General features: G+C 46.9%; 1 long non-coding RNA gene across 1 annotated transcript; it reads left to right on the top strand.

Annotated features, from left to right (window-relative positions):
• Positions 1–1,274: 1,274 nt before the first annotated feature.
• LOC148383087 (uncharacterized) lies at positions 1,275–2,379 on the top strand. Its single transcript, XR_015853533.1, has 4 exons — positions 1,275–1,728; positions 1,813–1,883; positions 2,020–2,124; positions 2,256–2,379. It is a non-coding gene; the product is annotated as an uncharacterized LOC148383087 (long non-coding RNA).
• Positions 2,380–23,306: the final 20,927 nt, after the last annotated feature.

The following is a 23,306-nucleotide window of genomic DNA, read 5'->3' as shown; positions in this document are numbered from 1 at the left end:
TGGGGCCGGCCACGTCCACCGCCTTCAGCTGCAGACTCAGGCTGCCGAGCAGCAGATCGCTGCCCTGAGGGATTCCCAAAGGGCGGGCCTAAACTACCCTGGAAGTGGGGTCAACGCCGCTACTAGCAATCCTCTTCATTGCGTAAGCCACCTCATCACACACTTGCAGTACGCATGACTTAGTTCGTTGCTGGAGGAAGGTAGCACAAAAACAGTTTTGAACTTTGAACGAGTGCTTGTGTGTGTGTGTTGCGGGGCGTTTTCAGTCTCAGGAGGATCGGGACACGCGACGGTTTCATCTGAAAATCGCTGAGCTCAGCGCAGTCATCAGGAAACTGGAGGATCGAAACGCCCTGCTTTCTGAAGAGCGCAATGAACTGGTAATTTATTGACGGCACGCTTGAAGGTTTGCGCTACGTTTGATGCGCGCCATCCAGCGAGGCACCCATTGCGCTTGCTTATTAGTTGAGCGGCGCGGCGAGTCGGTTGCCTGGTAGATGTCTTTTATTGGGAGCCAAAGCCACGATTCCGTTCAAACCGATGCAAAAGGAATGGATACGTTCTGGCCCGCGTGTTGTGCGTCTTTCACATCCCGCACTTCATGCTTGCAGCTAAAGCGACTGAGAGAAACAGAAAGCCAGTTTCTGCCACTCCTGTACAAAAACAAACGCCTGAGCAGGAAGAATGAAGAACTCTCGCTGGTGCTGTGTCGCCTTGAAAACAAAGTGCGCTTTGTCACCCAGGAGAACGAGGAGATGGCAAGCTTGGTAAGTCGACGCGGACAACGGCGGCGTGCCAACAGAGTCCACTGCATTTGTGTTCCACAGAGAAGGCCTAGTTCGCTCAATGACCTGGACCGCGGTTGCGGCCAGCAGGACGGTGAAATGGAGTTCCTTCAAGTTGTGGAGCAGCGGCACATCATCGACGACTTGTCCAAGGTCTTCAGGCAGGCGACTCGGTGCACGTACGGCAGCGCCGCGCTCGCTCGCTGTCGCCAGGAAACCTTTTCCGTCCAAAGCTTGGCCGGCGGCCGCCATCCAAAAAATTGGCCCCTTAAATTCCGACCTTTCAAGCAGGAGCATTGTGCGCACGCGTTTGAACACGCTTTAGACTTGTTTTGCCGTTTTCAGCAGCTCAAAGCTCCCGTTTTGTCAGCGCCTTTGCCACTCGCTGTGCGCTGAAAACGACGGACTTGCCCGGCTGCTCAGCCCGTCAACCATGAGCCGCGAGCGCGACGTCATTGTCCGTAGGCAGCTAGTGGCAAAATGCACCCTGTTAGAGTTGCGCTCGCTCCAACTTATTTTGCAAGAACCACACGGGAGACAAGTAAGTTCTTTTGGACACCTGCAGGTGGAGAGTCCATCCGTTGTACGAATGAAGTCTGACTCTCGGCTCCTGCACGAGCATTTTAATTAAGAGAAACAGGGTGGGTGTAAGAGTGGATTGAATAGAGGAAGCCCTTGACCTCTAGTCAAAACATAGCAAGGGGTGTTTTACGACTTTGTGTAGGAAGGGATAAGCGATAGGGATAAATAAGGGATAAATAATATTATTTATTACAGGTCGCAGTCAAAGTCAAAGCAACACAATGATACGATAAAGATAATCTGGAAAACCCTGACACACCCTGTAGTTGTCACTTTTGGAAAAGACGAGCGTCCCTCCAATCATCGCCGGTGACGTGTTTTTCAGGCTCTGGAGACAGGAGCTCATGTCAGAAATGTCATTGTGAGTCGCGTTTGTTTCTGCGCCGGAGCCGTTCGTTCCCTTTGCATCCAAAGAATCTCAAAGGCGGATTATTTGTGTCGACAGGAGAGAGATTTGCTGCTACGATACCGACGTCGAGAATCTCTGAGGAGGAACAAAGCGTGAGGTCCTGTAAGGTGAGTCTGTTTGTTTGCGGCTGCTTGGTGTTGCGCAAGATGAAATGGCCTTTTTCTCGCTATCGTTCCTCTCGTCGATTCATCGTGAGGTGTCGCTTCAGTTTGTTCAGAGAGATGTTTGCTTCCGCGCCCGCAGGTCATCGAAACATTTTACGGCTACGACGAAGACGTGTTGGTGGACTCGGACGGATCGTCCTTGTCTTTTCACACCGACAGAACCCCCGACACGGAACCCGAAGAGGTAGCCCGCCATTTCTGCCAGCGTATTGGCACCAAACATTCCTCTTCAGCCTGGAATCGGACTCGTCTTTGCGTCGCGGGTGCTTTGTCGCCGGTCTGACTGATTCTGGTACTATTGGTGTGTGCATGAAGAGGCGGAGCTTCGCTACCGCCAGCTGACGCAAGAATATCAAGCGCTGCAACGAGCCTACGCTCTGCTAGCCCAGACCAGCGAAAGGGGACTACGACGCCGAGAAGGAGATCAAGGTGGCGCCCCTTCCCGCAACCCCCGGCCGGGTCGCAGCCTCCCCGTTCTCACCCAGCCTCGGGTGTTCTCTGGTCTGAAAGGAGGAGGAGGAGCCTCCCTCCTCCTCCTTTCAGACCAGAGAAAAGCTGATGGTAGAAATGGGTCACTATCAAAGCAGAGTAGCAGATCTGGAGTCAGCGCTGAAGCAACAAGGACAGGTAAGCTCATCAATGAGCACACCTTTTTCTCAGACAAAATAGCTACATTCTTCAGTCACTCATCCGTCTGGCATTACTGGACCAACCCCCCCCCCCCCCCCCCCCGAACGTGGCTGGGAAAATGCGGAGAAAAGCAAATGTCATTTTCCAGTCAACCAAAGAATTTGTGGATGAAAATGACACAACATTCCAAAGCTGTCCACGCGTTTGTCTCTTCTAGAATGTCAAGTGGGTGGAGGAGAAGCAGCTGCTGCGTCAGAGCAATCAGCAGTTGGCCGAAAAGGTGACGGAAAGAAAGGCGCTGGGCGGAGTCGCTTGGCGTCACACCTGTCGGGAAGCCCCGCAGATGAGGTCTGACTGTCTTTTCAGGTCAGGCGGATGGAGGCGGAAGAAGCGCGTCTGAAAGAGCACATCCAGGATATCCGAGACCAAAACGAACTGCTTGAGTTCCGCATCCTGGAGCTGGAGGTGGGAAGACTCGCACAAGCGTGTTGAGGCCAGAGATGTGACGGACGGACGGACGGACGGACGGACGATGCATGCCTCTGCCTTTCAGGAGAGGGAGTGGCGCTCCCCCGTCTTGAAGTTTCTGCAAGTCCGTTTCCCAGACGGCCTCAGCCCTTTGCAGATCTACTGCGAGGCCGAGGGCGTGAGCGTACGTAAGGCGTCCCTCGCAACCCTAACCTTAACCCGAGGTCCCAGAACACCTTACATTGCTCCTTGCGCCTTTCCCCCGGACATCGTCATCAGTGATCTGATGAAGAAGCTGGACATCCTGGGCTATAACGCCGTAAGTGTATGTCGAACTCCTTATGTTCGCACTCCACGAGACTCGGCGGCTCAAATGTGACTTTTGGAAGGCTTTGCGCTGAAAGAAGCTTGTTGACGCTGTGCCTTTGGGCTCTTGCAGAATCTCACCAGCGAGGAGCAGGTGGTCGTGATTCACGCCAGGACCCTTCTCACCCTAGCCGAGAAGGTAACGCGCACGTCCACGCACGCTCTCGCATTCTGCTTATGTGACAGCAGCCTTTCCTCAGTGGTTAGAATACATCAAAGTGACCAAGTCAACACTTCAACAGAAGATGTTGGACATTGAAAGTGAGAAGGTAGACAGACACGCGACATCAGCCAAGGGGAACTCCGGCAATGTGCCCCAACAATTCTGACCTTGAGCTGTGCTAGGATATGTTCTGCAAGCAGAAGGGCTACCTGGATGAAGAGTTGGACTTCAGGAAGTGTTCCATGGACCAGGCTCATAAGGTAAGCCGCCCTCAAATCTCCCGCCGGACCACTGATGGACGAGGATTGCGGCCCAGAGGATCCTGGAGCTGGAGGCCATGTTGTACGAGGCGCTACCGCAGCGGGACTGCCCCGCCACGGACGGCGAAAAAGCCAGCCACGCTGGCGTGAATGACGTGCTGACGGCGGATCAGAGAGAAGAGCTTAGGAGCGCCGTGGACCAATGGAAGCGAGCCCTGATGTGCGAGTTGAGGGAGCGCGACGCTTGCATCCTCCAAGAGAGAATGGATCTGCTGCACAGCGCGCAACAGGTAAGGGCCCAAAGCCAGCCCGGCACTTACTTGCACGCTTACTGGCTTTTGAATGCCACTTTCCATTTGTCCGTCCTAGAGGAACAAAGAGCTGAAAGAATTCATCGAAGCTCAGAAGAGACAAATCAAACAATTGGAGGAGAAGTTTCTGTTTCTCTTTCTATTCTTCTCCTTGGCCTTCATTCTGTGGCCCTAACACCAGCTGGTGAGTGAGCTCCAGCGGCACCGCACTCGACACCTCCGATACACTGCCAGCCGGTCTCAGACGTTGGCAGACGCTCCGATGCCAACGTATACCCCCCGCCACGGTGACAGAGGCACCGCGTCACACCGGCGCTCATCCAATCAGAAGGCAGGAAAAGCAAATTCACATGCAGGGCACTTTTGAACCAGAAGAGAGCGCCACAAAAAACGGTTGTTGCCCCAAACGCGCACTAAAAAGGGTCAGAATAACAAGAGTCCCACTGGCCAGCCGGGGCCACCCGTCCAGCTGTTTCTTCAGGGGGGAAAAAAATTGGAGTCACCGGTGAGTACATTTTGCATTTAGCTCTGCTTTTCTGCTTCTGTCTTCAAGTGTGTGGCATCCTGCGATCAAAGAGTCAGCCAACCCCAAAGCGGTTGACCTCAACGTCCCACCACCATGCCTACCAGAGCAGGTGACGTGATGCTTTGGACATCCTTCCGTCTCAGATGCCCAAAAGTACTCTTTGCCACATCTGCGGCAATACGGTGTCTTTTCAAAGGTGCAAATAAATCCAGCGTGGGCGGAACACGCACGTCTTCGGTTTTTCCCGCTTTGTTTGTGTGACAGCTGTTGTGAAAATTTTATACAAATAAAGTTGTATAGTACAGGTTTGGCCAAGCCGCAACTCCCGAACCGCATGCGGCTCTTTTATGTTCATATCAACATTTGTGTGTGTGTGTGGGGGGGGGGGGGGTTGTGCGTGTTGGCTTCACTTGAGTTCAATTTGGTATTTTGGTCAAAAGCGCATGTGGTGAAATTCCACAAAGTAGGATGGGCAAACACATTTCTTTAAACTATGAGTGTCAATTGGGCTCTCGAAATGGCAGGGAAAAGATGCACAGCAAAACGAAAATACGTAGATGAACACAGGACGTTTTAATCAGAGTGGGAAAGTTTCTATTTTTTGTTGAACGTGATGGCAAACCATTCTGCCTGATATGTCAGACCTCAGCGCATTTCAAAGATTCAAATCTTCAGCGCCATGCACTTCAGCTCACTCCATGCTAACATTGATCAGGCGTCGAACCCGCATCATCATGCTTAAGAGGTGGCCATGCTAACCAGTGCGCCATTATGTCAACGCATAATAACTAAGTCTACTGGTCAAAACAGCGGTTACTATATGACGTCGCTACGTCGTGGTCACGTGACGCAGACAAGACGTCAATGGACGTGGGCAGAGTTAACTTGTTTAAAAGGGAGTAGGCAGAAGAAATATTTAATTTATTTAAATCTATTTTGAGTGCACACCATTATGCCAATGCATAACAACTGTAAATCTACTAAACAAAACAGCGGTTGCTATATGACATCTGCCACGTCGTGGTCACGTGACATACGTGACGTCGATGGGCGTAACTTTCGCCGGAATTCAAATCCGCGGGGAGAGTTAACTTGTTTAAAAGAGAGTGGGCAGAAGAATTATTTAATTTATTTAAATCTATTTGGTGTGTGCGCCATTATGTCAATGCATAACAACTGTAAGTCTACTAAACAAAACAGCGGTTGCTATTTGACGTCTGCCACGTCGTGGTCACGTGACGCGGACGTGACGTCGACGCCTACTTTACATCCCACCGATCACAGGACTCCTCGGCTGCATAACCGTGCCCCCTTCCCAACCAATCGGATTTGCTATACGCGAAAACGACGCCAATGGAAAGAGCTTCCGCCCAAATTTAAATCCGTGGGCGTGGCTCGCAGCAGGAAGTAGGAAAATGGCGGCGATGTTGACAAAGACACAGCGGATGGTAACATACGACTAACAAGAGAAATATTTTTATTTTCTGCTTGCAACTGGACCGTCCAGAGCGTACACGGTAAGTACAACTCATCGTTTTTAAAAAGAAGTACTTTTGTTGCCCTGAAAAGCGAGTGAGCGTGGCGTTTGTGGGGGACGTCGAATTTCGACGATTCTTTCTGGTCAACGGTTGTAAATGATTGTGTTGATTAAAAAAGAAAACTTGATGTAACTCTACTTTTAACTGCCGTTTCAGATAGATTTGGAATTGCATCACATCCAATTTTGCCTAGAGCGTACACGGTAAGTAACACTCGTTGTGTTTAAGGAGATTTACGTTTGTAATAGCAGAAGTGTAGCCGCGTTGCGTTGTACGTGTGAATGTTGGTCCGGGCGAAATGTTAATGTTTAATTTCATTCCTTTAGGTTCCACGGTGTTTGTTGGCTGCAAGTTTTCCACTGCAAGAAGAGGCTCATATCATTGACCAGGAGCGAGCTACAATGGTGAGTAGCCATAACATTTATGTTAAACACTTCCTATTTCATGTCTAACAGTACTTGATTTAACAAATAACCATAAATAAATACAGTGTGGGCACTGAAGTTAACTTATGTGATTATACTGCCTAATCTGTCACCGAGTAGATTGTTGCAAAGTAATATAAGATCCAAAGTTGTAATTCAGAATAGTTTTCAAAAGAAGGCCATTAGAATTATATACAAGTCTGATTACCCTGAACAAGCTATTAATTAAATCACAAATTCTTCAATTCAAAGATTTGGTAGATTATCAGACAAATAATGTCTAACAGTAATTGATTTAACACATCACGATAAGTAGATTGAGTGTGGGCACTCTCAAGTTAACATATGTGATTATACTGCCTAATCTGTTACAGAGTATGTTGTTGCCAAGTAATGTAGAATAGATCCAAAGTAGTAATCCAGAATAGTTTTGAAGAGGCCATTAGAATGATAAACAAATCTGATTACCTTGAACATAATAACAAGCTAAGTGTTTAATATGTCCTATGAAGTCAAAATTGGGCACCATCATGTGGTGAAATTTGGAATTGCATCACATCCAATTTTGCCTGGGAACAAACAGATTACATAAATCTTAGTTTTGAATAAGCCACTCCTTCTCAAACAAGTAAACTCTGCCCATTTTGCGCAGTAGATGTTCTGTTAATATCTAGTATTTATACAAAGTCATAATTTAAATTGCTTTCAACCTTCATTCATCGGTTCAACCAACATTACTCGCTCTTATTACCAACTTGTATTGATTTAACTAAGCGTTTAATACTTCCTATCAGGTCTCAAATCGAGATTTGGCAAAATACAATTTCAGCAAATCCAATTTTGCCAGGGAACAAAAATAGATTAAATAAACTAAATAAGTCCTCTTCCCATTAAATAAATCAGAAAAGTCTGTCTTGTAACCAGTCCTCTTCAAACAAGTAAAGTCTGCCCATTTTGTGCCGTAGATTTTGTGTCTATGCCTAGTATTTAAACAAAATCATAATTTAAACGACTTCTTTCCTTCATTCACTTTGGAAATTTGGAATTGCAGCAAATCGAATTTTGGCAGGGAACAAAAATAGATCAATTAAACTAAATAAGTCTTCTTCCCATTAAATAAATTAAAAAAGTCTGTCTTGTAACCAGTCCTTTTCAAACAAGTAAAGTCTGCCCATTTTGTGCCGTCGATTTTGTGTTAATGCCTAGTATTTATACAAAATCATAATTTAAAGGACTTCATTCCTTCATTCACTTTGGAAATTTGGAATTGCAGCACATCAAATTTTGCCTGGGAAGAAAAGTAGATTAAATAAATTTAATAAGTCTTACTACTTCCCATTAAATAAATTAAATACGTCTTACTTGTTCCCACTCCTTTTCAAAACAGTAGTTTAAAACGAGGGCCCTTCACTCAATCTTTAACCTCAACCCCGCACGTTGTGTTGTATCTGTGAATGTTGGTTGTGGCCAAATGATAGTTTTCTTTCATTCGTTTAGGTTCCAAGAAAACTTGATGTAACTCTACTTTTAACTGCCGTTTCAGATAAGCGGGTATTACGTCGCAGTCAAATGCCGCGGATATGACGTAATTGCCCGAACCTCCGCCAAAATTCAAATCTGTTGGCGCGATGGCCGTGAGCCACTGAGCAGCGACGATTATCAACAGAAATATCTTTATTTTCTGCTTGCAACTGGACCGTCTAGAGCGTACACGGTAAGTAACACTCATTGTGTTTAAGGAGATTTACGTTTGTAATAGCAGAAGTGTAGCCGCGTTGCGTTGTACGTGTGAAAATTGGTCGAGGCGAAATGTTAATGTTTAATTTCATTCCTTTAGGTTCCACGGTGTTTGTTGGCTGCAAGTTTTCCACTGCAAGAAGAGGCTCGTATCATTGATCAGGAGCGAGCTACAATGGTGAGTAGCCATAACATTTATGTTAAACACTTCCTATTTCATGTCTAACAGTACTTGATTTAACAAATAACCATAAATAAATACAGTGTGGGCACTGAAGTTAACATATGTGATTATACTGCCTAATCTGTCACGGAGTAGATTGTTGCAAAGTAATATAAGATCCAAAGTTGTAATTCAGAATAGTTTTCAAAAGAAGGCCATTAGAATTATATACAAGTCTGATTACCCTGAACAAGCTATTAATTAAATCACAAATTCTTCAATTCAAAGATTTGGTAGATTATCAGACAAATAATGTCTAACAGTAATTGATTTAACACATCACGATAAGTAGATTGAGTGTGGGCACTCTCAAGTTAACATATGTGATTATACTGCCTAATCTGTTACAGAGTATGTTGTTGCCAAGTAATGTAGAATAGATCCAAAGTAGTAATCCAGAATAGTTTTGAAGAGGCCATTAGAATGATAAACAAATCTGATTACCTTGAACATAATAACAAGCTAAGTGTTTAATATGTCCTATGAAGTCAAAATTGGGCACCATCATGTGGTGAAATTTGGAATTGCATCACATCCAATTTTGCCTGGGAACAAACAGATTACATAAATCTTAGTTTTGAATAAGCCACTCCTTCTCAAACAAGTAAACTCTGCCCATTTTGCGCAGTAGATGTTCTGTTAATATCTAGTATTTATACAAAGTCATAATTTAAATTGCTTTCAACCTTCATTCATCGGTTCAACCAACATTACTCGCTCTTATTACCAACTTGTATTGATTTAACTAAGCGTTTAATACTTCCTATCAGGTCTCAAATCGAGATTTGGCAAAATACAATTTCAGCAAATCCAATTTTGCCAGGGAACAAAAATAGATTAAATAAACTAAATAAGTCCTCTTCCCATTAAAAAAATCAGAAAAGTCTGTCTTGTAACCAGTCCTCTTCAAACAAGTAAAGTCTGCCCATTTTGTGCCGTAGATTTTGTGTCTATGCCTAGTATTTAAACAAAATCATAATTTAAACGACTTCTTTCCTTCATTCACTTTGGAAATTTGGAATTGCAGCAAATCGAATTTTGGCAGGGAACAAAAATAGATCAATTAAACTAAATAAGTCTTCTTCCCATTAAATAAATTAAAAAAGTCTGTCTTGTAACCAGTCCTTTTCAAACAAGTAAAGTCTGCCCATTTTGTGCCGTCGATTTTGTGTTAATGCCTAGTATTTATACAAAATCATAATTTAAAGGACTTCATTCCTTCATTCACTTTGGAAATTTGGAATTGCAGCACATCAAATTTTGCCTGGGAAGAAAAGTAGATTAAATAAATTTAATAAGTCTTACTACTTCCCATTAAATAAATTAAATACGTCTTACTTGTTCCCACTCCTTTTCAAAACAGTAGTTTAAAACGAGGGCCCTTCACTCAATCTTTAACCCCAACCCCGCACGTTGTGTTGTATCTGTGAATGTTGGCTGTGGCCAAATGATAGTTTTCTTTCATTCGTTTAGGTTCCAAGAAAACGTGATGTAACTCTACTTTTAACTGCCGTTTCAGATAAGCGGGTATTACGTCGCAGTCATGTGCCGTGGATATGACGTAATTGCCCGAACCTCCGCCAAAATTCAAATCTGTTGGCGCGATGGCCGTGAGCCACTGAGCAGCGACGATTATCAACAGAAATATCTTTATTTTCTGCTTGCAACTGGACCGTCTAGAGCGTACACGGTAAGTAACACTCATTGTGTTTAAGGAGATTTACGTTTGTAATAGCAGAAGTGTAGCCGCGTTGCGTTGTACGTGTGAAAATTGGTCGAGGCGAAATGTTAATGTTTAATTTCATTCCTTTAGGTTCCACGGTGTTTGTTGGCTGCAAGTTTTCCACTGCAAGAAGAGGCTCGTATCATTGATCAGGAGCGAGCTACAATGGTGAGTAGCCATAACATTTATGTTAAACACTTCCTATTTCATGTCTAACAGTACTTGATTTAACAAATAACCATAAATAAATACAGTGTGGGCACTGAAGTTAACATATGTGATTATACTGCCTAATCTGTCACGGAGTAGATTGTTGCAAAGTAATATAAGATCCAAAGTTGTAATTCAGAATAGTTTTCAAAAGAAGGCCATTAGAATTATATACAAGTCTGATTACCCTTAACATAACAACAAGCTATTAATTAAATCACAAATTCTTCAATTCAAAGATTTGGTAGATTATCAGACAAATAATGTCTAACAGTAATTGATTTAACACATCACGATAAGTAGATTGAGTGTGGGCACTCTCAAGTTAACAGATATGATTATACTGCCTAATCTGTTACAGAGTATGTTGTTGCCAAGTAATGTAGAATAGATCCAAAGTAGTAATCCAGAATAGTTTTGAAGAGGCCATTAGAATAATAAACAAATCTGATTACCTTGAACATAATAACAAGCTAAGTGTTTAATATGTCCTATGAAGTCAAAATTGGGCACCATCATGTGGTGAAATTTGGAATTGCATCACATCCAATTTTGCCTGGGAACAAACAGATTAAATAAATCTTAGTTTTGAATAAGCCACTCCTTCTCAAACAAGTAAACTCTGCCCATTTCGCGCAGTAGATGTTCTGTTAATATCTAGTATTTATACAAAGTCATAATTTAAATTGCTTTCAACCTTCATTCATCGGTTCAACCAACATTACTCGCTCTTATTACCAACTTGTATTGATTTAACTAAGCGTTTAATACTTCCTATCAGGTCTCAAGGCAAGATTTGGCAAAATACAATTTCAGCAAATCCAATTTTGCCAGGGAACAAAAATAGATTAAATAAACTAAATAAGTCTTCTTCCCATTAAATAAATCAGAAAAGTCTGTCTTGTAACCAGTCCTCTTCAAACAAGTAAAGTCTGCCCATTTTGTGCCGTAGATTTTGTGTCTATGCCTAGTATTTAAACAAAATCATAATTTAAACGACTTCTTTCCTTCATTCACTTTGGAAATTTGGAATTGCAGCAAATCGAATTTTGGCAGGGAACAAAAATAGATCAATTAAACTAAATAAGTCTTCTTCCCATTAAATAAATTAAAAAAGTCTGTCTTGTAACCAGTCCTTTTCAAACAAGTAAAGTCTGCCCATTTTGTGCCGTCGATTTTGTGTTAATGCCTAGTATTTATACAAAATCATAATTTAAAGGACTTCATTCCTTCATTCACTTTGGAAATTTGGAATTGCAGCACATCAAATTTTGCCTGGGAAGAAAAGTAGATTAAATAAATTTAATAAGTCTTACTACTTCCCATTAAATAAATTAAATACGTCTTACTTGTTCCCACTCCTTTACAAAAAAGTAGTTTCAAACGAGGTCCCTTCACTCAACCTTTAACCCTATTTATTCACCTTCTAGGCTAAGTGTTAAAGGCTAAGTGTTAAAGGCTAAGTGTTAAAGGCTAAGTGTTAGAGGCTAAGTGCCAGAGGCTAGGCGCCAGAGGCGAGTTTTTGTGGGCTGAAGTTTTAGTGGGGTTAGTGTGAATACAATCCAAAAGAATACAACAGAATACAATACAATAGAATATAATACATAGATTAAATTCAATAGCTCTTACTACTTCCCATTAAATAAATTAAATACGTCTTACTTGTTCCCAATCCTTTTCAAAAAAGTAGTTTAAAACGAGGGCCCTTCACTCAACCTTTAACCTCAACCCCGCACGTCACATTGTGTTGTATCTGTGAATGTTGGTTGTGGCCAAATGATAGTTTTCTTTCATTCGTTTAGGTTCCACGGTGTTTGTTGGCTATGTTTTCCACTGTCAGAAGGATGAAAATACAAAGTACAACGCTTGGACGTGGGCGAAGACGTCACCGGTGAGTCCTTCCTTCCTATTTATTTACCTTCTAGATGCTAGAGGCTAAGTGTTAGAGGCTAAGTGTTAGAGGCTAAGTGTTAAACACAATACGAACAACACAACGATACTGCACTGAACAACACGATACCGCACTGAGAAACACGATACCGCACTGAACAACACGATACCGCACTGAACAACACCATGCCGCACTGAACACCATGCCACACTGAACAACACCATCCCGCACTGAACAACACCATGCCGCACTAAACAACACCATGCCGCACTGAACAACACCATGCCTCACTGAACGACACCATGCCGCACTGAAAGACACCATGCCGCACTGAACGACACCATGCCGCACTGAAAGACACCATCCCGCACTGAACACCATGCCGCACTGAACAACACCATCCTGCACTGAACAACACCATCCCGCACTGAACAACACCATGCCGCACTGAACAACATTATGCCGCACTGAACATTATGCCGCACTGAACAACACCATGCCGCACTGAACAACACCATGCCGCACTGAACAACATTATGCCGCACTGAACAACACCATGCCGCACTGAACAACACCATGCCGCACTGAACAACACCATGCCGCACTGAACAACATTATGCCGCACTGAACAACACCATGCCGCACTGAACAACACCATCCTGCACTGAACAACACCATTCCGCATTGAACACCATGCCGCACTGAACAACACCATCCCGCACTGAACAACACCATCCCGCACTGAACAACACCATGCCGCACTGAACAACATTATGCCGCACTGAACAACATTATGCCGCACTGAACAACACCATGCCGCACTGAACAACACCATGCCGCACTGAACAACACCATGCCGCACTGAACAACATTATAACGCACTGAACAACACCATCCCGCACTGAACAACACCATGCCGCACTAAACAACATTATGCCGCACTGAACAACATTATGCCGAAATGAACAACACCATGCCTCACTGAACAACACCATGCCGCACTGAACAACACCATCCTGCACTGAACAACACCATCCCGCACTGAACAACACCATGCCGCACTGAACAACACCATGCCGCACTGAACAACACCATGCCGCAATGAACAACACCATCCCGCACTGAACAACATTATGCCGCACTGAACAACATTATGCCGCACTGAACAACATTATGCCGCACTGAACAACATTATGCCGCACTGAACAACACCATGCCGCACTGAACAACACCATCCTGCACTGAACAACACCATCCCGCACTGAACAACACCATGCCGCATTAAACAACACCATGCCGCACTGAACAACACCATCCTGCACTGAACAACACCATGCCGCACTGAACAACACCATGCCGCACTGAACAACACCATGCCGCACTGAACAACATTATGCCGCACTGAACAACATTATGCCGCACTAAACAACATTATGTCGCACTGAACAACACCATGCCGCAATGAACAACACCATGCTGCACTGAACAACACCATGCCGCACTGAACAACACGATCCCGCATTGAACAACACCATCCCGCAGTGAACAACACCATGCCGCATTGAACAACACCATGCCGCACTGAACAACACCATGCTGCACTGAACAACATTATGCTGCACTGAACAACACGATCCTGCATTGAACAACACCATGCCGCACTGAACAACACCATCCTGCACTGAACAACACCATGCCGCACTGAACAACACCATGCCGCACTGAACAACATTATGCCGCACTGAAAAACACCATGCCGCACTGAACAACACCATCCCGCACTGAACAACACCATGCCGCATTGAACAACACCATGCCGCACTGAACAACACCATGCTGCACTGAACAACATTATGCTGCACTGAACAACACGAACCTGCATTGAACAACACCATGCCGCACTGAACAACACCATCCTGCACTGAACAACACCATCCTGCACTGAACAACACCACCCCGCACTGAACAACATGATCCCGCATTGAACAACACCATCCCGCACTGAACAACACCATGCCGCACTGAACAACACCATTCCGCACTGAACAACACCATGCTGCACTGAACAACACCATGCCGCACTGAACAACACCATGCCGCACTGAACAACACCATGCCGCACTGAACAACATTATGCCGCACTGAACAACACCATGCCGCACTGAACAACACCATCCCGCACTGAACAACACCATGCCGCATTGAACAACACCATGCCGCACTGAACAACACCATCCTGCACTGAACAACACCATCCCGCACTGAACAACATTATGGCGCACTGGACAACATTATGCCGCACTGGACAACATTATGCCGCACTGAACAACACCATGTTGCACTGAACAACATTATGCTGCAGTGAAAAACACGATCCTGCATTGAACAACACCATGCCGCACTGAACAACACCATCCTGCACTGAACAACACCATGCCGCACTGAACAACACCATGCCGCACTGAACAACATTATGCCGCACTGAAAAACACCATGCCGCACTGAACAACACCATGCCGCACTGAACAACACCATGCCGCACTGAACAACACCATGCCGCACTGAACAACACCATGCCGCACTGAACAACATTATGCCGCACTGAACAACACCATGCCGCACTTAACAACACCATCCCGCACTGAACAACACCATGCCGCATTGAACAACACCATGCCGCACTGAACAACACCATCCTGCACTGAACAACACCATCCCGCACTAAAAAACACCATGCCGCACTGAACAACATTATGGCGCACTGGACAACATTATGCCGCACTGAACAACACCATGCTGCACTGAACAACATTATGCTGCACTGAACAACACGATCCTGCATTGAACAACACCATGCCGCACTGAACAACACCATCCTGCACTGAACAACACCATGCCGCACTGAACAACACCATGCCGCACTGAACAACATTATGCCGCACTGAAAAACACCATGCCGCACTGAACAACACCATCCCGCACTGAACAACACCATGCCGCATTGAACAACACCATGCCGCACTGAACAACACCATGCTGCACTGAACAACATTATGCTGCACTGAACAACACGATCCTGCATTGAACAACACCATGCCGCACTGAACAACACCATCCTGCACTGAACAACACCATCCTGCACTGAACAACACCACCCCGCACTGAACAACATGATCCCGCATTGAACAACACCATCCCGCACTGAACAACACCATGCCGCACTGAACAACACCATTCCGCACTGAACAACACCATGCCGCACTGAACAACACCATGCCGCACTGAACAACACCATGCCGCACTGAACAACACCATGCCGCACTGAACAACATTATAACGCACTGAACAACACCATGCCGCACTGAACAACACCATCCCGCACTGAACAACACCATGCCGCATTGAACAACACCATGCCGCACTGAACAACACTATCCTGCACTGAACAACACCATCCCGCACTAAACAACACCATGCCACACTGAACAACATTATGGCGCACTGGACAACATTATGCCGCACTGAACAACACCATGCCGCACTGAACAACACCATGCCGCACTGAACAACACCATGCCGCACTGAACAACACCATGCCGCACTGAACAACATTATGCCGCACTGAACAACACCATGCCGCACTGAACAACACCATGCCGCACTGAACAACACGATCCCGCATCGAACAACACCATCCTGCACTGAACAACACCATGCCGCACTGAACAACACCATGCCGCACTGAACAACACCATTCCACACTGAACAACACCATGCCGCACTGAACAACACCATCCTGCACTGAACAACACCATCCCGCACTGAACAACACCATGCCGCATTGAACAACACCATGCCGCACTGAACAACACCATCCTGCACTGAACAACACCATGCCGCACTGAACAACACCATGCCGCACTGAACAACACCATGCCGCACTGAACAACACCATGCCGCACTGAACAACATTATGCCGCACTAAACAACATTATGTCGCACTGAACAACACCATGCCGCACTGAACAACACCATGCTGCACTGAACAACATTATGCCGCACTGAACAACACGATCCCGCATTGAACAACACCATCCCGCAGTGAACAACACCATGCCGCATTGAACAACACCATGCCGCACTGAACAACACCATGCTGCACTGAACAACATTATGCTGCACTGAACAACACGATCCTGCATTGAACAACACCATGCCGCACTGAACAACACCATCCTGCACTGAACAACACCTTTCCACACTGAACAACACCATGCCGCACTGAACAACATTATGCCGCACTGAACAACACCATGCCGCACTGAACAACACCATGCCGCACTGAACAACACCATGCCGCACTGAACAACACCATGCCGCAATGAACAACACCATCCCGCACTGAACAACACCATGCCGCATTGAACAACACCATGCCGCACTGAACAACACCATCCCGCACTGAACAACACCACCCCGCACTGAACAACACGATCCCGCATTGAACAACACCATCCCGGACTGAACAACACCATGCCGCACTGAACAACACCATTCCGCACTGAACAACACCATGCCGCACTGAACAACACCATGCCGCACTGAACAACACCATGCCGCACTGAACAACACCATGCCGCACTGAACAACATTATGCCGCACTGAACAACACCATGCCGCACTGAACAACACCATACCGCACTGAACAGCACCATGCCGCATTGAACAACACCATGCCGCACTGAACAACACCATCCTGCACTGAACAACACCATCCCGCACTGAACAACACCATGCCGCACTGAACAACATTATGGCGCACTGAACAACATTATGCCGCACTGAACAACACCATGCCGCACTGAACAACACCATGCCGCACTGAACAACACCATGCCGCACTGAACAACATTATGCCGCACTGAACAACATTATGCCGCACTGAACAACACCATGCCGCACTGAACAACACCATGCCGCACTGAACAACACCATGCCGCACTGAACAACACGACGTCGCACTGAACAACACGACGCCGCACAGAACAACACGACGCCGCACAGAATAACACAATACCGCACAGAACAACACAATACCGCACAAACCGTTTTAGATAATATTACGTCGCAGTCATGTGACGCGGACATGACGTCAATAGGCGGAACTCACGGCAAAATTATAATCCGTGGGCGTGGCTTGCAACAGGAAGTAGGAAAGCGGCAGTTCTGGCAAACAAGACACAGCGGTTAGTAACACGATGACTAACAAGGCAAATATTTTTGTTTTCAGCTTGCAACTTGACCGTCTAGAGCGTACAAGGTAATTACAACTGTTTTTTTTTAGCCCTGAAAAGCGAGGGAGTGTGGCGTTTGGGAGGAATGTCGAACTCGGCGTCTGCTTCCAGCCACAGACGCCAAATTTCGACGATTATTTCGACTGGTCAACGGTTGTAAATTATTGCGTTGACTAAAAACTTTATTTAACTCTACTCTTAACTTTGCCGTTTCAGATATGCGGGTATTACACCGCGGAAATGACGTCAATAGGCTGAACTCTCGCCAAAATTCAAATCTGTGGGCGCAATGGCCTTGAGCGAGACACCGGATACAAACACGACGATTATCAACAGAAATATCTTTATTTTCCGCTTGCAAGTGGACCGTCTAGAGCGTACACGGTAAGTACAACTCATTGTGTTTAAAAAGATTTACGTTTGTGTAGTTTGCGTTGCGTTGTATCTGTGAATGTTGGTTGAGGCTAAATGTTAATGTTTAATTTCATTCCTTTAGGTTCCACGGTGTTTGTTGGCTGTATGTTTTCCACTGCAAGAAGAGGCTCGTATCATTGACCAGCAGGAGCTACAATGGTGAGTACCCCTTTCGTCTTCCATTTATGTTAAACACTTCCTATTTCATGTCTAACAGTACTCGATTTAACAAATAACCATAAATAAATACAGTGTGGGCAGTCACGTTAACATATGTGATTATCCTGCCTAATATGTTTATCACAAATATGTCACTAATCACTAATATGTTTATTTGTTTATCACAACACCTTTGGACCTTCAGCAATCGATTATTTACCTTCATCTACATAGAGACAGAACGATGGTGTCTTAAACATCTCATTCATTTCACCAAATAACTTCACGCAGGTGGATAACGGCCGTCTCGGTCACGCTATGTTGCGTGATGCAGTTTTGAAGAACCAAATGCATTTATTCAATGAATAAGTCAAGCTAGTTCTATGTTTATGATGTTGTAAGTTACGGTACCGATTGAAGTTGAGTTCGAAGCCAGTGGAAAACAGCGCTGCGTTTGTGCTCTCCAGGTACAAATGTTGTGATCTCTGACTGACGACCGGGCGAGACTCGAGTAAGAGATGTCCAAACGAGCTCCGGCAGGGCGGGCCAAGGCGGAGCGAACGGACGCCCTTCAGGCCGCCAATGACGAGCTGAGAACCAAACTGATGGACGTCCAGTTAGAACTTCAGCAGGAGAAGAACAAGGTGAAAACCTCAACAGACAGACACTGCCTGCCTCCCTGCCTGCCTCCCTGCCTGCCTCCCTGCCTGCCTCCCTCCCTCCCAGTTTTCCCGATGTAGATTAGACATGCGTGTGCCATGACTGTGTCAGCCTACATCAACAAATGCACCGAGGACGTCAGCACCACTAAGAATATCATCACCCGGGGCAACCAACGACCCTGGATGACTGAGGAGGTACGTCAAACGCTACGAGCGCGGAACTCTGCCTTCAAGTCTGGCGACAAGGAGACACTGAGGACAGCGAGAGCCAACTTGAACCGTGCCATCAGGATAGCGAAGCGAGACCGCAGTCGAAAATTTCAGGATCGTTTCCACGACGTCAAAAACATCAGGAGTATGTGGCAAGGCATACGGGCGATTACAGACTACAACTCACCCTCCCCCCCCCCGGTGGGTGTAGTTGATGCTGACTTTCTAAATGGTCTAAATAACTTCTTTGGGAGGTTCGAGGCACTAAACGGCACTCCAGCAGTTAAAACTGTCCCCCATCAGGAAGAGGAGGTACTCTGCCTTGACTCCGCCGATGTGTTGAAGACCCTGAGGAGAGTCAACCCTGGCCCCGACAACATTCCTGGGCGTGTGTTCAGGGAATGTGCAAGTCATCTGGCTGGGGTCATCACAGACATTTTTAACACCTCGCTGGGCCAAGCCACAGTGCCGGCGTGCTTTAAGACTGCCTCCATCATTCCGGTGCCGAAGAAACCTCAAATCACCTCATTTAATGATTACCGGCCTGTTGCACTGACTCCGGTTATGATGAAGTGCTTCGAAAGGCTGCTTAAAGGTCACATCGTTTCCAGACTCCCCCTATTATTTGACCCGTTCCAGTTTGCCGACCGGCAAAACCGCTCCACTCAGGACGCCATCTCCTCCGTTCTTCACCTGAGCCTGGCTCACCTGGAGGAGAAGAACACCCATGTGCGGAGGCTGTTCCTGGACTTCAGCTCAGCGTTTAACACCATCATCCCACAGCATCTGGTAGGAAAATTGGAACACCTGGGCTTCAACACCCCCCTTCGCAACTGGCTGCTAGACTTCCTCACCAACAGACCTCAGTCAGTCCGGGTCGGACAGAACACCTCTGATGTCATCACCCTCAGCACAGGCTCCCTTCAGGGCTGCGTCCTGAGCCCCCTGCTGTGCACCCTGATGACACACGACTGCGTCCTCAGGTTCACCACCAATCACATCGTGAAGTCAGCAGACGACACAACGGTGGTGGGGCTCATCAGAGACAACAACGACCTGGACTACAGAGAGGAGGTGGAGCAGCTGGTGGGCTGGTGCAGAGAAAACAGCCTGATCCTGAATGAGGAGAAGATGAAGGAGATCATCGTCGACTTCAGGAAAAAACAGCCTCACCACGCTCCACTGATCATCAACAGCTCAGCTGTGGAGGTGGTCAGCACCACCAAATTCCTGGGGGTCCACATCACAGAAGACCTCACCTGGACTATGAACACTACGGCACTGGTCAAGAGGGCACAGAAGCGCTTGTACTTCCTGCGGAGGATGAGGAGAGCCCACCTGCCCCCACCCATCATGAGGACGTTCTACAGGAGCACCATAGAGAGCATTCTGACAAGCTGTCTCTCTGTGTGGTGTGGAGGCTGCACCGCCTCCGATTGGAAGAACGTGAGGAGAGTGGTGAGGACAGCAGAGAGGATCATAGGGGCTCCTCTTCCCTCCATTCAGGACATTTCATCTCAGCGCTGCATGTCCCGTGCCCGTAACATCATCAATGACCCATCACACCCCCACCATGGACTGTTCTCCCTGCTGCCCTCTGGGAAGAGGTTTGCAGCATCCGCTGCAGATCCACCAGGTTCTGCAACAGCTTTTTCCCTGCTGTCATCAGACTGTTGAACACTAGAACTGTTGAGCTCTAAACTGAACTCTGCATCACACATTCACAGAACTGTACTTTATGACACTACGGACCTCTATCTTGCACTATCTCGCACTACCAACTTTACTGAACTTGTATAAACCCTTTAAATAGAAGTTTAATACATGGTTTAGCATTCCTCTGCACACTCTTGAATACTGTTTTGCCTACTTGCACTATTGCATAATTATCACTGCTGCACTTTATACTTATTTTTAATATATATATATATATATATATAGTATATATGTATATATATATATTTTCATAGGATATGTTACTTCTATTCAACTGCAATATCACTACTTTGTTGTAAGACGTATGCAACGGAATTTCGTTTTGTATGCACCATGTGCAGACAAGATGACAATAAAGTTTGTCTAAGTCTAAGTCATGTCAGGTCAGCTGTCTGGAGAGAGAGAGAAGTCAGGACCTGCGGGCGGAGCACCACCGTGCCACCGCCGCCATGACGGAACTCAAAAGCAAACTCCATGAGGAGAAGCAGAAAGAGTTAGCCATTACCAGGGAGACATTACTGCGGCAGCATGAAATGGAGCTGATGAGAGTGATCAAAATCAAAGATGGAGAGATCCAGCGACTGAATGCCTTGGTCCTCAGCCTGAGGGACGGCTCCATGGACAAGGTGATCCGCTCTATCCGTGTCTGACTATCCGCACGCCACGTCGGGCTTCGATGCGGCCGCTACCGTATTGTGTAGCTTGTCCCCAGTAAGCGTCGCGGCGCTCCGTTGCGGTCTCAACGGCCCGGTGTGGCGCAATGTCTGCTCAGGTGAGGAGGGGGGGCGCTTTGCTGGCGGAGGTGGAGGAGACGCGGCGGTGTCGGGAGACCGAGCGGTGTCGCCTCCACCAGGAGCGCGGAAGAAGCCCTGGCAGCGGCCCAGCAGGCCTGGCAGTCCCGAGCGGCCGAGCTCCGATCGGCTCATCACCAGCATCGGGAGGAGCTGAGCCGAACCAAGAGAGACTGCGAGAGGGAGATCCGCCGACTGGTAGGACTGATCAGATGCGCGGTGCGTGGCTATGTTCCCAATTTCGTTGTATACCTGCAGTGCAATGACACCTAAGGCATTCTATTCTATTCTATTTCACAAGAAGAAAATGTCCGGTTGCTCGCTTCGCTTTTGTCACAGCAAAGGTGTTCTAGTCGATTCCAGAAAAAAATTGGCCGGTTGCTCTCTTTGTTTTTGTCACAATTCTGGCAAATGAGTTTGCCCGCCTGCCTGAGCGCTCCCCGTTTGTACATCCAGACGGATGAGATCAAGCTGAAAGACAGAGCGGTTAGTGTTTTGGATGAAGCCCTGGGGCCGGCCACGTCCACCGCCTTCAGCTGCAGACTCAGGCTGCCGAGCAGCAGATCGCTGCCCTGAGGGATTCCCAAAGGGCGGGCCTAAACTACCCTGGAAGTGGGGTCAACGCCGCTACTAGCAATCCTCTTCATTGCGTAAGCCACCTCATCACACACTTGCAGTACGCATGACTTAGTTCGTTGCTGGAGGAAGGTAGCACAAAAACAGTTTTGAACTTTGAACGAGTGCTTGTGTGTGTGTGTTGCGGGGCGTTTTCAGTCTCAGGAGGATCGGGACACGCGACGGTTTCATCTGAAAATCGCTGAGCTCAGCGCAGTCATCAGGAAACTGGAGGATCGAAACGCCCTGCTTTCTGAAGAGCGCAATGAACTGGTAATTTATTGACGGCACGCTTGAAGGTTTGCGCTACGTTTGATGCGCGCCATCCAGCGAGGCACCCATTGCGCTTGCTTATTAGTTGAGCGGCGCGGCGAGTCGGTTGCCTGGTAGATGTCTTTTATTGGGAGCCAAAGCCACGATTCCGTTCAAACCGATGCAAAAGGAATGGATACGTTCTGGCCCGCGTGTTGTGCGTCTTTCACATCCCGCACTTCATGCTTGCAGCTAAAGCGACTGAGAGAAACAGAAAGCCAGTTTCTGCCACTCCTGTACAAAAACAAACGCCTGAGCAGGAAGAATGAAGAACTCTCGCTGGTGCTGTGTCGCCTTGAAAACAAAGTGCGCTTTGTCACCCAGGAGAACGAGGAGATGGCAAGCTTGGTAAGTCGACGCGGACAACGGCGGCGTGCCAACAGAGTCCACTGCATTTGTGTTCCACAGAGAAGGCCTAGTTCGCTCAATGACCTGGACCGCGGTTGCGGCCAGCAGGACGGTGAAATGGAGTTCCTTCAAGTTGTGGAGCAGCGGCACATCATCGACGACTTGTCCAAGGTCTTCAGGCAGGCGACTCGGTGCACGTACGGCAGCGCCGCGCTCGCTCGCTGTCGCCAGGAAACCTTTTCCGTCCAAAGCTTGGCCGGCGGCCGCCATCCAAAAAATTGGCCCCTTAAATTCCGACCTTTCAAGCAGGAGCATTGTGCGCACGCGTTTGAACACGCTTTAGACTTGTTTTGCCGTTTTCAGCAGCTCAAAGC

This window comes from Syngnathus floridae, chromosome 17 (assembly GCF_059516105.1).
Source record: "Syngnathus floridae isolate MCC-2025c chromosome 17, RoL_Sflo_1.0, whole genome shotgun sequence".
Classification (NCBI taxonomy): domain Eukaryota; kingdom Metazoa; phylum Chordata; class Actinopteri; order Syngnathiformes; family Syngnathidae; genus Syngnathus; species Syngnathus floridae.
The sequence above is the reverse complement of the archived record's forward strand: the minus strand, read 5'-3'. Positions and strand labels throughout refer to the sequence as shown.